Source organism: Podarcis bocagei, assembly GCF_964188305.1.
Source record: "Podarcis bocagei genome assembly, chromosome: 6".
Classification (NCBI taxonomy): domain Eukaryota; kingdom Metazoa; phylum Chordata; class Lepidosauria; order Squamata; family Lacertidae; genus Podarcis; species Podarcis bocagei.
Window position 1 is genome coordinate 90,570,825 of NC_138130.1, and position 14,540 is coordinate 90,585,364.

Genomic DNA, 14,540 nt, shown 5'->3' on the forward strand with positions numbered 1-14,540 from the left:
ATTCGAACCACCCGCTAGTGCCCATCAAAGCCTCATATTGTCCTATCTGGCATTTTCAGAGTAGGCAGAATAAGCAAAATAATGCTACGCCGAACCCCAGCATGCATGTGGTTGATGGCTCCTTAATGGAGCAAAGGACTGACAGGAAATTGGTGCTCTAGGGTGTTCTGACTAGGTGTGTTTCCAGGCATCCAGGCATGTGAATCATACTCACAAAACTGAAGAGTTGGGAGAGTTTTGCGGGTCATCTAGTCCAACCCCCTGCAACGCAAGAATCTCAGCTAAAGCATCCATGACAAGTGGCCATCCAACCTCTGCTTAAAAAACTCCAATGAGTCCACCACCTTCCGAGGGAGACCATTCCAATGTCAAAGAAATAACAGGATTGTTTGGGGAATGGACAGAAGCTCTTAGTTTTCCCAGCAAGAGCCAAGTGATGTGTTCCTTGGCTCCACCTTCTGCATCGCCATTTCCAATCTTGTGGCCCTTGCTTGAGTTGGTGGGAGGGCTTAATTCCTGCAGAAATAGGGAGAACTGAATTTAAGGTTGGGAAAATGAGAAACGGAGAGAATTGCAAGTGGCAAATCCACCTCTCCCTGCTCAGAGTGTGTCCCAGAGCCTCCTCAAGCCTAGCAGAGCCATTGTCTCCGCCGATTCTCTACTTGCACATTGGTAAATAAATTCAATACTGCAGAAGTACTCCAAGCCTCCACGGATCTCCCAGGAACTTCTTGCAGTTCAGGAAGTGCGGAGTGAGTGCAAAATGCTATCGCTTTTTTAAAAAAAATTGCCCTTATTCTTTTTCTAAAGTATATTTTCTATTGCTCTCCACCAGCCCCAGAAGCCCACTTTCCCCCCTCAAGACAGCCATTTCTGAAGTGGAAGGTAGGCTTGATTAAAGCTCAAGCAGACACAAAACTCTTCCTTCACAAACAATTTGGCCACACTCTGCCCATAATTACCGGCAGCCAGGTTCATTTATCTGTGTGTCTGAAGGTCTGGCAATAGTTTCTTATATTAGAAAGTGTGCAGAATTCAGATTTGCAAGTCCTATTAGTGCGAACCTGTGCAAAAAAATTTCTTGGAAAGTACACGTTTATTGCGGGCGCATGATCTATCGCTAATGACTGTGTATATTTAGTGCCACCTGTAAATATTTATATCTTAGAAGTGCGCAATAAAACACCAGGAGCAGAGCTATAAATATCAAAAGCTTATATTGGCAATACTAATGACTCTTTGATAAGAAAGGGCACATCTGCAACATACATTTAAAGCACTGTTCCCAGAGCTAGAATTCCCAGTGTGGTTTAACAGTCATAGAATCATAGAATTGTAGAATTGCGAGGAACCCCAAAGGTCATTGAGTCCAACCCCATGCAATCCAAGTCAATTCCTCTTCCCAGCTCTGTGTAGGTAATAGGAGGTTCCTAGCAACTCTTAAAATACTGCAGTTCCCAGAATTCTTTGGGGGCAGCTACATACATTTAAATGTACAAACGCCCAGATAAATGAACCTGGCTACTGGAAATTATGGGCAGGGTGTGCCCAAAGTGTTAAGGAAGAGTTTTGTGTCTGCCTGAGCTTTGATCAAGCCTGCCTCCTCTCTCTGTGGGATGTGAAACACAAGAGCAGTCAAGTACAACATTCCTAGAGTGAACATGTTTACACATGGGGAGGAATGTTTGTCCAGCCATCAGGTAAACTTCCTGTTTCCTTCTGGGCTGGGACAGACTTCCTCTGCATGTGACTAGAGGTGGGCGTGGCCTCACCTGTGCAGGTAATGACAAAAGCACAGGGCAGGGCAGCCATCTCTCACTCTTTGACTACATGCAACAAAGAAGCAACATCTGCTTAGCCAAAGATGCTCTCTTGGCTTCCAACCAAGAGAGGACAAAGGGACTATCTTCTTATGAGATAGTTTCTAGGTATATGTTACTTTTCTAAGCTAAGTCTGCCTTCTGGAATCCTATTGTGAACAGAATGATGTGTGAGTAGACCTTTTTATACTTTTATAGAAGACTCTGTGTCGTGTCTTATCTTTTATGAGGGAATAAGGGGAAAATACCAGAACAGTTATTATAGAGGCTTTAGTGAGCCTGAGCAAACGCATCCGCTGCAAGTTTAAAAGGGGGAATGTTACTCTGCTAAATTGTGAACTTGTTAACACAAGTTGGAAAGGCTATAATCAGACAATATATCCTCTCCTGCATCTCACACTTTCTAAATATGAATAAGAACAGTAGCCCAGTTTCACCTGTAAAATGCATGGCATGTATTGAACATCCTTACAATCAAGAACTGCAGGTCGGAGGAGGCTTTGAGGTCACCCAGGTCAACCTGCAAGCATCTGCCACATTCTGGAAGGCCAATGGCATGCTTGAAAGTCACCTGACCAAGAAGAGGCTATCAACCACACAGACGTCATCCTTAAATAGGATTAGGGTCTTAGTAGCTCTGCCTGACCAAGTGAAGCTGGTTTTAACTTCAACCTAGGAGGTGCATGTGACTCAAGGCACATTCCAGATGTTTGAAGCAAAATATCTATTGATGCAGCAAGCTGGCTATTGACGTCCATTGTCTCCTATCAATGACAGTACAGTACAAAAATGTAACACAGTGGTGGTGGAATGACTCTGTGGCCCTCCAGATGTGGATGGACTGCAGCCATTATTCCTGCACATTGGCCATGTTGGCTGGAGATGGCAGGAGTTGTCGTTCATAACATCTGGAGAGAGAGCTTCTTCATCTCTGTTCTATAGTCAGAGCCTGTGTAAGAGAACATCCTTGTTGATTTCATTATCATGGAACTGAACCCTAGGACTATACAGTAGGAAGGGATCCTGAGGGTGATCTAGTCTGACCCCCTTACAATGCAAGAATCTCAACCAAAGCATCCATGACAGATGGCTATCCAACCTCTGCTTTTTAAAAAAAATTAATAATATTTATTAGTTTCCAACAAATTAAACACAACATTGCAAAAAACTACGAAAAATATATATGTGCAATAATAGGATACAATACAAAAGAGAGAAAAAACAAAAGAAAAAAGAAAAAAAAACAAAAACAACACAAAACAAAAACAATTTAAAACATATTAAACAATTTCAATGTCATATCTTTCATTCACTTATTTCCACGACTTCCTCATGCCTCCCTTTTTGTATTCCACAACAATTAATTATTTCAGCAATTCCTTTCCATCTTCCCCTGTTTTCTATCCTATAAATATCTTAACACATTCTAACCTTATTTTGTTCCCTTTAATACTCTATTAATCTATTTATACTTAATTCCTTATAACATTTCTGCTAAAGCCATATAACTTCATTCCAACAGTGTTCTAAGATTCATTAATTTTGCAATATTTCTATAAATAGTCTTTAAACTTCCAGTCTTCTTCCACCAGCTCTTCTCCCTGGTCTCGGATTCTGCCGATTCTCTCAGCTAGCAAAAAGCAGATGATTCACAACAAAACTTAGGGGTCTGGCAGGGCAAGTCCACCTCCTGCTTTGGCATCCGTTAATATCTTAAGTTTTACTCGGGGCTTTCTGCCCTGCCAAACAAATCTAGAGACGTCCCTCTGCCACCTCCTAAGACAATCCCTCCCATCCAAAACTTGCACTGTTTGAAAAAAAAGCAGCATCCCCAACATCACTGCAACCCTCATCACCACCACGACAACTCGGCCCAACAATAACAACTTCCCATTTAACCCTATTTCCAAATCCCCCTTCTCTTCAAGCCAACGTCCTTCACAATTGCCCTTGAATAAATTCACATTTTCCTCGGGTACGGCTCTGATCCTCAATTTCCTCAATTTCATCTGTTTCTCTTTAAGTTCAGTCATAACCAATGTCAGCTTGAATTCATAAAGTTGTCCTTGAGTGGATGGGACTCTCTCCAGTTGAGTTACTTTAACTTCAGCAGCAAGGATTTTCTCCTTAACTTCATCCGCAGTTTGCCGTATCAGGATAAATTCCTGTGTCAGTTTCTGGGTGGTTTCTATATTAGTATTCACCTTTTGTCCCAGGTTATTTAAACTTTCTACCATTAAGTCAGTTTTAATATTTACAACATCCACTTTCATATTTATCACGTCCATTTTCTTGTGAAGTTGTTCCAGTGAGTCATTTATTTTCACTAATACAATCGCTAAGTCCTCTTCTGGCGACATTCCGTCTTTCCCATCTGCCATAACACTCAATAAATTCAAGGTCAATCTCACAGTCTCACGGGTTTTATCTTACCGCTGGAAAATTCCCAGCCCAGATCTTATGTAGCCGCCAGTTTCAAGAACTTCCACTAGAGGGAAACAGTTTCTATTTGTATTGATACATAATATCCTCTTAAAGGCACAGTTGAAATGGCCCAAAACTAATTTTCAAAGTTACTTTCACTGCTGGAGACAGTAGAAACGATGTATCTTCTCTTATGCCAGACGATCCGAACACTGTCAATAAACATCCCAGGGTCCGAGCGGCGGTATTTTGCCTCTCTTGGTCTCTTCCGCAGGCAAACTCAGTCCACAACTCCCCCCCCCTTCTCCTGCCTCCAAGGGGGGATTATATTCTTTACTTATGGAAATTTAGTCTTTACAAAAGGCTTTCCAAGACTTCAGCTTGCAGCCTCGATTGCTTCAGTCTATTTACAAAAGGGGAAGGCGGACATCCTGTATTGAACCTTCCCCGTTTCGATGCCAAATTAGACGTTTTTTTGAAAATCCAATTTTCCCAATTAAGCTCTACTCACGGGTAGTTACTTTAGAGTCAAATTGTCCACAGGAAAAAGTCAGCGCTCTCCGACAACAGCTATCCGGCTTCGCTCCGTGGAAGAAGCAGATGATTCGAAGCACCGCGCTGCTCACGCCACGTCGCTCCGAAACCCCGAAATCGGGTTTCCCCGCGAGTGGGGGAGGCGCAAAAGGTGCCCGCCGAATCCCACGCTCACAGGCTTCTCCCAGATTTCCACGGGGCTGATTCCTCCCGATCAGAGGAATCCAGCCATTGCCGGAGGCGCCTCCCCGGAAGTCTATCCAACCTCTGCTTTAAAACCTCCAAGGAAGTGGAGTCTACCACTTCTTGTGGGAGTCCGTTCTACTATCAAACAGCTCTTACTGTCAGAAGGTTCTTCCTGATGTTGAGTCAGAATCTCTTTTCTTGTAACCTGAAGCCATTGGTTCTAGTCCTACCCTCCAGAGAAGGAGAAAACAAACTTGCTCCATCTTCCATATGACATCCCTTGAAATATTTGAAGATGGCTCACATATCTCTTCTCAGTCTCTTCTTTTCCAGGCTAAACATACCCTGCTCCTTCAACCATTCCTCATAAGGCTTGGTTTCCAGACCCTTGATCACCTTGGTTCCTCTCCTCTGCACACATTCCAGCTTGTCAACATCCTTCTTAAATTCTGGTACCCAGAATTGGACACAGGACTCCAGGTGTGGTTCGAAAAAGGCAGAATAGAGTGGTACTATTACTATCTGGACCCTATACCTCTGTTGGTGCATATGCTCTAGCTACATTATAATTCTAAGAATCACCCTCTAAGATGCCTTTTGAGTTCAGTTTTGTTTAGACCAGGTGGGGAACCAGATGCTATTCGATTTAAATTCCCATCAGTCCAACTAAAATCGGCCAGGAATCAGGGAAGATGGAAGATCTAGAGGGCCACAGATTTGCCATCCCTGGACTCAGCTAGACTGATAAAGAAAAAGTGATTTATATGTGTTGTATGTGTGATATAACATTGTTTCACCAGGTGACGACATGGAGTCCCGTTTTTCTCTACCTGTTTTCCCTGTTTAAATTTACACCGCTTTAAACTGAAACTCTTCTTTGATGTGTCTTAATTCAGCCCATGCCGGTGTTTCTCAAACTTGGGTCTCCAGCTGTTTTCGGACTACAACTCCCATCATTCCCAGTAGTCAGTGATGATGGGAATTGTAGTCCGAAAACAGCTGGAGACCCAAGTTTGGGAAACATGGCTCTGGATGATAAAATAGGGCACCTTATTTTAAAACAACAGCAACAAAACTCTCATTCGTTATTTTCTGCCACTTGTTGTAGCTGTAGACTTTTCTACCCAGGAGCGGGAAAATACCCTAAATCACCCTCATCCACGCACACAGTTTACTTCCCTTTTGATATCATTGTGCTATTATTGCTTTCCCAGGCTGAAATGTAATCAACTCCTTTCTTTCCGACCTTAAAGTTTCCACCTTCTATTTCAAATAAGCTTCTGACATCAGTGCTACCTAGGCAAGATTAATATGACTTTCCTACTTAATATAAATCTTTTGATTTGTTGCTGAACAGAGTGTTCTCCAGTATTGCTATCTAACTGTGAGGGACAGTGTTGTTTATCATTTTGCCCTGGAAGCAGCCATCCAGATCTGGATATTATAGTCCTTTGAATTTAGAAACCATGAAATATAAATGTGTTCCTATCAGGAATAAGCATGAATTAAATTTATAATGTTGGCTTTACATCTGAAGTACCCTTTTTTATATTTACTTCACGTTTATTTATTTATTAAGAGGAAAGGAAAGAGAGTGGCCTCGAAACAAGCAACAAATTCCAAGTGGTTTTTTTTGGGGGGGGGGAGAAGCTGGGACGGGGAACTACATTCAATATAAAGATACTAATGGAGACCCAGTACATTCTTCTGAACCTAGTAGCTCAGTTGGTTAGAGCGTGGTGCTGATGACACCAAGGTCACAAGTTTGATCCCCATATGGGACATTGCAGGCGGCTGGACAAGATGATCCTCAGGGTCCCCTTCCAACTCTGTGATTCTGATTCCGTGAAGAATGGAGCAATTCACTGGCCCATTAGCAATTATCAGGGCCTGCCCTACCAATAGGTAAAGTGAGGCAGTTTCTGGCTGCTTCAAATGAGCTCTCCAGACATTCTCTTCTGTTGTCTCACAGCCTCTCCCCTCAGCCTCAGTGTAGTGGATGACAGTCACCCAGCAACAGTGAGATTCAACTGCTAGTCCAGGGGTCAGTAAACTTTTTCATCAGGGGCCAGGTCCACTGTCCCTCAGACCTTGTGGGGGGCCGGACTATTTTGGGGGGGGAATGAACGAATTCCTATGCCCCACAAATCACCCAGAGATGCATTTTAAATAAAAGGACACATTCTATTCATGTAAAAACATGCTGATTCCTGTACCGTCCGTGGGCCTGATTTAGAAGGCGATTGGGCTGGATCTGGCCCCCGAGCCTTAGTTTGCCTACTCATGTGCTAGTCCAATTGGCTTCTATAGGGAGGGTGTGTGTGTGTGTGTGTGTGTGTGTGTGTGTGTGTATACCATGTCGTCCTTTGCCTCAGGCAGTAAAATGTCTTGGTCCGGACCTGCCAGTTGCTATCATTCCACTCGCTGGCCATGATCCAGCAGTACAATCCTGTTCATGCACAATTGGCTGGCTTTATACAGTGTTCCATTGGCCAAAATCTGTAACATTTATGTCTGCACACAAGCGTTTAACTGCAATGGGGGGGGGGAATTATTGTAACGAGCCAAAGTGAGTGGGGGCATTAGCGAAACCTAGAACTGTACATTTCCGTTTGTTGTTCGTACAGTGCACTCCTACCCATGTAAGTTCCATTGACTAAGTGATCTTACTCAGACGTCAGTCTCAATTTAAGCTGGTGGCTTTCCCTACTGCCCAGCCAAGGTGCATATTCTCCACTTGGACATTGTGCAATGAATAAAAAATATTTTCCTCTTCCAAAACAACTGGTTACATATTGAATGATCCAACACTAATCATACATGGAAAAAAATGCATTGAAACTGACTTAAGTCCATTGATGTAATAAAAGGAAGCCTATTGATTTCAACAGATCTACTCTGAGTATGACTTAGTTGGCTATCCCTATTAATATGTGCACATTCTCCAACCCTCTTGGTGAATGTGCACAATAGCCATCATTTATGCACATTCCCCAGTCAACTCGCATTAAGTATACAAGGCCAAAGATTCATTACTGCCAAAGTTCATCTTATAAAGAAGAAATGGAGAAAGAGAGAGACAGAGAATTTTTTTTTCTGGTTTTCCTCACCTTTCAGAGCAGGATCTAGCGAATCTGGAGATTGCCTGCAGCAAATCTGAGCAGCCATTTGCTCTTCTCACTCTGTCTATTTTATCTCTGTCTTCTCGCCATTTCATCCTGAAGCAGCCGCCAATTGCGCTAGATGTGGAACTAATGTGTTGCCAAAGATGGTGTGAAAAGTCTTTTGAAAAACAGTGAGAACTATTAAATTATGCAATAGTCTCTCCCACTTCCATCCCCAAGAGATTTGACGGAAACTTTATTGCTCGGGGAGTTTGAAAGTGGAATGGACAAGAAAATGGGAAAGAAGAAAAAATGGGTGAGATTTTGCTTTTTGAACAACCGTGTGTGTGTGTGTGTGTGTGTGTGTGTGTGTGTGTACACACAGAGAGAGACTGGTTGCAGGAGATGACAGGATACGGGCCACGCTAGATGTTTGCTGTATATGTAGCAAGCAGTGACATATATAGTTTTTTATCATTAAATTGGACCTTTTTTTCTCCTAAGGCTTCATAGCTGTGTGGGTAGAGGGGAAGCATGCTATAATTATGCTGGGGAGGGAAGAGATAAGCCCCCCGCCCTACATGTTGCCTTCCCATACAAACACAAATAGGTTCATCATCATCATGGCTTTTTTAAAGGGGGAACTCACAGGAACTCAGTTCCGGCATCTCTCAGGTGGGTGCCATTGCCATTCCAAGAGAATGAGGGGGGTGTTCATGGTGAGTTCCAGCACCTCTTTTTCTAGAACAACAACAACAACAACAACATTTGGCAAACCCTCACCATGATCAACTCCTGTCTGGAACCAATGTCCCCACTGTGGAAGGACGTGTGGATCCAGAATTGGCCTCCACAGTCACTTACGAACTCCCTGTTAAAAACATGTTTATGGAAGACAATCTTACTCGGCTACGAGTGATCGCCAAGGAAGAAGCAGCATTTGTATACTGCCTTATTCCCATAGATCTCAAGGCAGTTCACAACATGTTGTTGTTGTTTAGTTGTTTAGTTGTGTCCGACTCTTCATGACCCCATGGACCAGAGCACGCCAGGCACTCCTGTCTTCCACTGCCTCCCGCAGTTTGGTCAAACTCATGTTTGTAGCTTCGAGAACATTATCCAACCATCTCATCCTCTGTCGTCTCCTTCTCCTTGTGCCCTCCATCTTTCCCAGCATCAGGGTCTTTTCCAGGGAGTCTTCTCTTCTCATGAGGTGGCCAAAGCATTGGAGCCTCAGCTTCAGGATCTCTCCTTCCAGTGAGCACTCAGGGCTGATTTCCTTCAGAATGGAGAGGTTTGATCTTCTTGCAGTCCATGGGACTCTCAAGAGTCTCCTCCAGCACCAGAATTCAAAAGCATCCATTCTTCGGTGATCGGCTTTCTTTATGGTCCAGCTCTCACTTCCATGCATCACTACTGGGAAAACCATAGCTTTAACTATATGGACCTTTGTTGGCAAGGTGATGTCTCTGCTTTTTAAGATGCTGTCTAGATTTGTCATTGCTTTTCTGGTTCACAACACAAAACCGCAATATCAAAAAGACACAATACATAATAAAAACAAAGACAAAGACAACTCAATAATCCCCCCCTTATACAACAAATTTTAAATGGGCATCAAATGTCAATTGGCCAAAGGCCTGGTTAAAGAGGAACATTTTTCTCTTGGTGCCTAAAGGCGTATAATGAATTCACCAGCCAAACCTCCCTCGGAAGAGTATTCCACAAACGGTGAACCATGACAGAAAAGGGCCGTTCTTGTGTTGCCACCCTCTGGACCACTTGTGGAAGAGGCACATGAAGAAGGGCCTACACCAAATCTACCTCAGAGTACCCTAATTTTTTTTTTGGCATATTCTTGTTTGTTAACGCTCCTTGTCTTTACACTGGAAGGGCAGGGTATACAGCCTCTTAATTAAAGGAAATAGATGCCGTTGTTAAACAACTGGTTGGGAAGAATGGTGCAGCAATAAGCCTAAGCTGTAAAACGTTTAAAAACCTTAAAAACATTTAAAACAATGGAGCTAGAACCATAAAATTTAACTAAAAGCTGGAGGGTTTGATTCATGCTTGTCCATTCATCTTGCTTCTCCTATCATCCGAACAACTGGGAATTTAAAACACCCACAAATCATCCAGAGATCTGCTAGGAGATTACAATCTACCTTCTGTCCACACCTGGCTTACTGTGCTAAAATAATATTCACATCCACTTTTGCCTCTGACCCCCATCACCACTAACATGTGGTCCTCAGAAGCTTTCTCATGAGGGAATGTGGCTCCTCAGTCTAAAAGGGGTCCTCTACTCTGATTTGACGGCAGCTGGAATAAAATGTGCTTTTGCAGAAGCTTTCATATCTGTTATGTACTGAGTTGAATAGGATCCAAAAGGCAGCAGTCTGATTGGTCCAAGAACAATAGGGTTCAGAATGCAGCAGTCTGATTGGTCCACAGGAGCCACCCAATCCAGCTCCAGGTGGAAGTGAATCTGCAACCTGATTGGCCTACAGGAGAATCCCAGAATTAGCCAATCACGTGGGGCCCATTGTGGAAATAATGTATATAAAGCAGACATTCTGGGGGAACTTCCATTCCTCCTCACCACTATGAGCTAAATAAAGAGCATGAAATCCACTCTCAACTCCGAGTATATTTCAATATCTTACTAGCCACGCTGTTAAAGCTCTCTCTAAGCCGTCTTCTGATACAAACGGAAGCATCGCAGAAGTCACCATTTGCCTGTCATCTAACATCTTTTCATGACATTCTCCTTGTGCAAAGACGACACAGTAACGCAGATCATAATTTACTGCTTTGTAAACAGTAATGGGCTTTCGCTTTTCCTGGAAGGTTGCCACTTTTCCGGTGGGCAGAGTTCTCTGTGCCCATTAAAGCCGTTTCTAATACGCAGGCGAAGTTTTCCTAGAAGCCGAGGGGTAGCGATGGAAATACTTTAACCTGGTGCTTTCTGTCTATTTGGCAAGTTATTAAAGTTATAGGTTGTCTGTGGAAAAGAGGTCAGTAACTCTGGCTAGTGCGATGAGATGCAAAGGTGGAGAGGACTCCTTTAATGGTTTGATAAGAGGTTCAGAAGATTAGGAAGAATTTTGCATTGCTATTGCAGGTGAAGGACCAAAAATGGAAGCAACCCAAGTTGAACGCGCCAGAGCACACTTGTTCTACACAAGAATTAGAGGCACAGGACCGTCTCTATTGCAGCAGTTTTCGCATTTTGTTCCAGGAGCCCTGGAGTTATTGGAAGCTTATCCGGGCTTCTAGGGTAAAGGTAAAGGGACCCCTGACCATTCGGTCCAGTCGTGGCCGACTCTAGGGTTGCGGCGCTCATCTCGTTTTATTGGCCGAGGGTGCCAGCGTACAGCTTCCGGGTCATGTGGCCAGCATGACTAAGCCGCTTCTGGCGAACCAGTATAAGGCAGCTATTTGGACATTATAGTGGGGTATAGTGGGGAAAAGTTCACATTGGGCAACCAATGCACCCTTTGGTTTCAGATAGTACATGGGCAGATAGATCTAAAAAGGGTCAAGTGGGTGCCAGTGACAAGTACATATAGCATATGTGAATATTATGCACATCTGTGCCCTCCTTTGTCCTAATTTTGGGTAATGCAATGCCACTTGTTATGTACTAAAGTTCTCACCCTGGGCCAGCAGGGGGATACTGTAGATAGTTTTCACTCAGGTCCACATATGCAAATAAGGGATTGAAAGTGACGTTCAGTGATTGGATAGTTACAGAAAGTGGTTACTGTTGCGTTGTAGTGAAGCTCTATATAAGCAGGCTGGCTGAACCCTTCAGTTCTCTTTTGGCCTGTGAATAAACAAGAGCTGTTTGAAGAATCGCTGTGTCGTCTGATATGTTCACCCACAACTTAACACCACTTTTTTAGCAATGCACCTGTTCCATAGTATTAGCAGAGGCCAAAACCACAGCCCTGTGCATACATATTGCAGAGGGAGAGAGGGACGTTGCATTCAGTTCTCTGAGGCTTACTTTAGAATAAATATGCACACATCACAAGGTCAGGTCACAAGCTGATTATGGAAAACAATGTCTTCGGAAAGCCAGTGGAAGCCATTATACTTTTGGTATCTGGGACCCACTTTGTTTTTATTTTTTTCTGATAGATTTGAGAGAAAGATCAGGAGGTCAAACAGATCGCCATGCACTTAGGTCACTTCTAAGGGACCAGGATTGCTCCTGTCATCTGTTTGATAAATGCCACATTCTGCCACCAGCCATCGCCTTTGAAAAATGCACACGGGTTAACCTATTTGGAAAAGTACCGCAAAACCATCCGTTTGCCATGTGGCGTGCTCTCTCTCTCTCTCTAACCCTGACACCTGTAAAGCATAAATTATCTCCCACTCACCAAGCTGCTACCAAAGAAGAGGTATAAGTTGCATTGCAACCTATGCAATTTGCAAGTTACTTCTTGAAAAATAAATCTTATTGATCATAGCAATCCCCAGGAGCAGAAAGGTGCGAAGGGAGGGACGGCTCTAAGGCAACGTTGTGGCTTCTGGCATTTCCTTAATGCTTCTACACGTTTTTAATTCATCAAGGTCACAATGACCTAATTTTGCCATCGCCCGATGAAAACGTAAGTGGGATGTGTTAATTAATAATCACACCAGCAATGAGCAGGCGAGAAAAGTTGTGTAGAGTTGCTGTTTTCTATGTTTTCCCCCTCAGTATGTAGGTTTCATATGCCACCTGCTGGGCAAATCACAGTATATTGTTCCCAACAGTACAAATCTTAATTTTAATTCTTAACACCCCGCCGCCCTTGGTATTACTGTTGTCGATTTCTGTGATATCAGGTTTATTTACGCATGTATACGGACAAGAGCAGAATACGAAAGGTCACAGCACTAATATTCCATCAGACCCCATCAGATTTCAAGAGCGGAGGCACCTAAGCAATAGCTTCGGGTTATCTTGGAGACGAAGCATTTACTCAGACCTCCGTTTGCCTTGCCGCCTCCCCCAGGAAACCCCATGCTTTGGTGCTGAACAAACAGTAATCAGGTTTTCCACCGATTGCTGTTTGTTCCAATTTAGTGCTAAAGAGTGGGTTCTCTGGGAGAAAGCAGAAGGGCAAGGGCAAAAGAGCTGGGACCTTTGCCTAGAAAGCACAAGACAAGCGGAAAGCCGCTCGGAGCCATGTTTTCCAAGCACATCACGAGCGGCAGTGTGGATAAGCCCTAAATTAGGTCTTTGTGTCCCTTTGCCAGGCCAGATTCAACACTGCTAGGCCCATTAGTTCCCACTCACCCACAAGCATTTTGCTCACCTCCAGCTGGGGAGGGGGAAAGTAAAAGCATCTTCATGATAAACACTTAGGTACCAGGCAAATACTTGCCTCTTCAACCAGGCCTTTGGCAGATTAACATCTGATACCCTGTTAAATGGGACGTGCGTGGCGCTGTGGGTTAAACCACAGAGCCTATGACTTGCCGATCAGAAGGTTGGTGGTTCAAATCCCCGCAACGGGGTGAGCTCCCATTGCTCGGTCCCTGCTCCTGCCCACCTAGCAGTTCGAAAGCACGTCAAAGTGCAAGTAGATAAATAGGTACCACTCCGGCGGAAAGGTAAACAGCATTTCCGTGCGCTGCTCTGGTTTGCCAGAAGCGGCTTAGTCATGCTGGCCACATGACCCGGAAGCTGTACGCCGGCTCCCTCGGCCAGTAAAGCGAGATGAGTGCCACAACTCCAGCGTCGTCCGCGACTGGACCTACCGTATTTTTCGCTCTATAAGACGCACCAGACCACAAGACGCACCTAGTTTTTGGAGGAGGAAAACAAGAAAAAAAATATTCTGAATCTCAGAAGCCAGAACAGCAAGAGGGATCGCTGCGCAGTGAAAGCAGCAATCCCTCTTGCTGTTCTGGCTTCTGGGATAGCCGCGCAGCCTGCATTCACTCCATAAGACGCACACACATTTCCCCTTACTTTTTAGGAGGGAAAAAGTGAGTCTTATAGAGCAAAAAATACGGTAATTGTCAGGGGTCCCTTTACCTTTACCCTTTTAAATGTGTGTGGGGGGGTTAATAGGTTTGTTTCGGTTCTTGTTTTTGTTATGTATTTTGTGTTTTTTATCTAGTATTTTTATGTTGTGAACCGCGCTGAAGGGCAGTATTCAGATTTAATAATTAAATAATGATAGTAATAATAATAATAATAATAATAATTCCAGAAGGATCTCCACCTGTTTATTTTCTGTGGCATTTTGTTGCCCTAGCTTACATTACAAAACAAATGCTTCACAGACTCAGCTAGGTGTATTTTGCAAAACAAAGAATCTGGTTGTGACCATTTTAGCCCTCCCTTTCTGCTGCAGAATCTCCTTTTAGGGCTTAAGATCCCAGGACTGGAGCAGACCCCCAAAATCTGTTTAGGTTAACCCCAGTTTCATGATCTATCATCCTTGGGAAACAGAGCTTTTTTCAG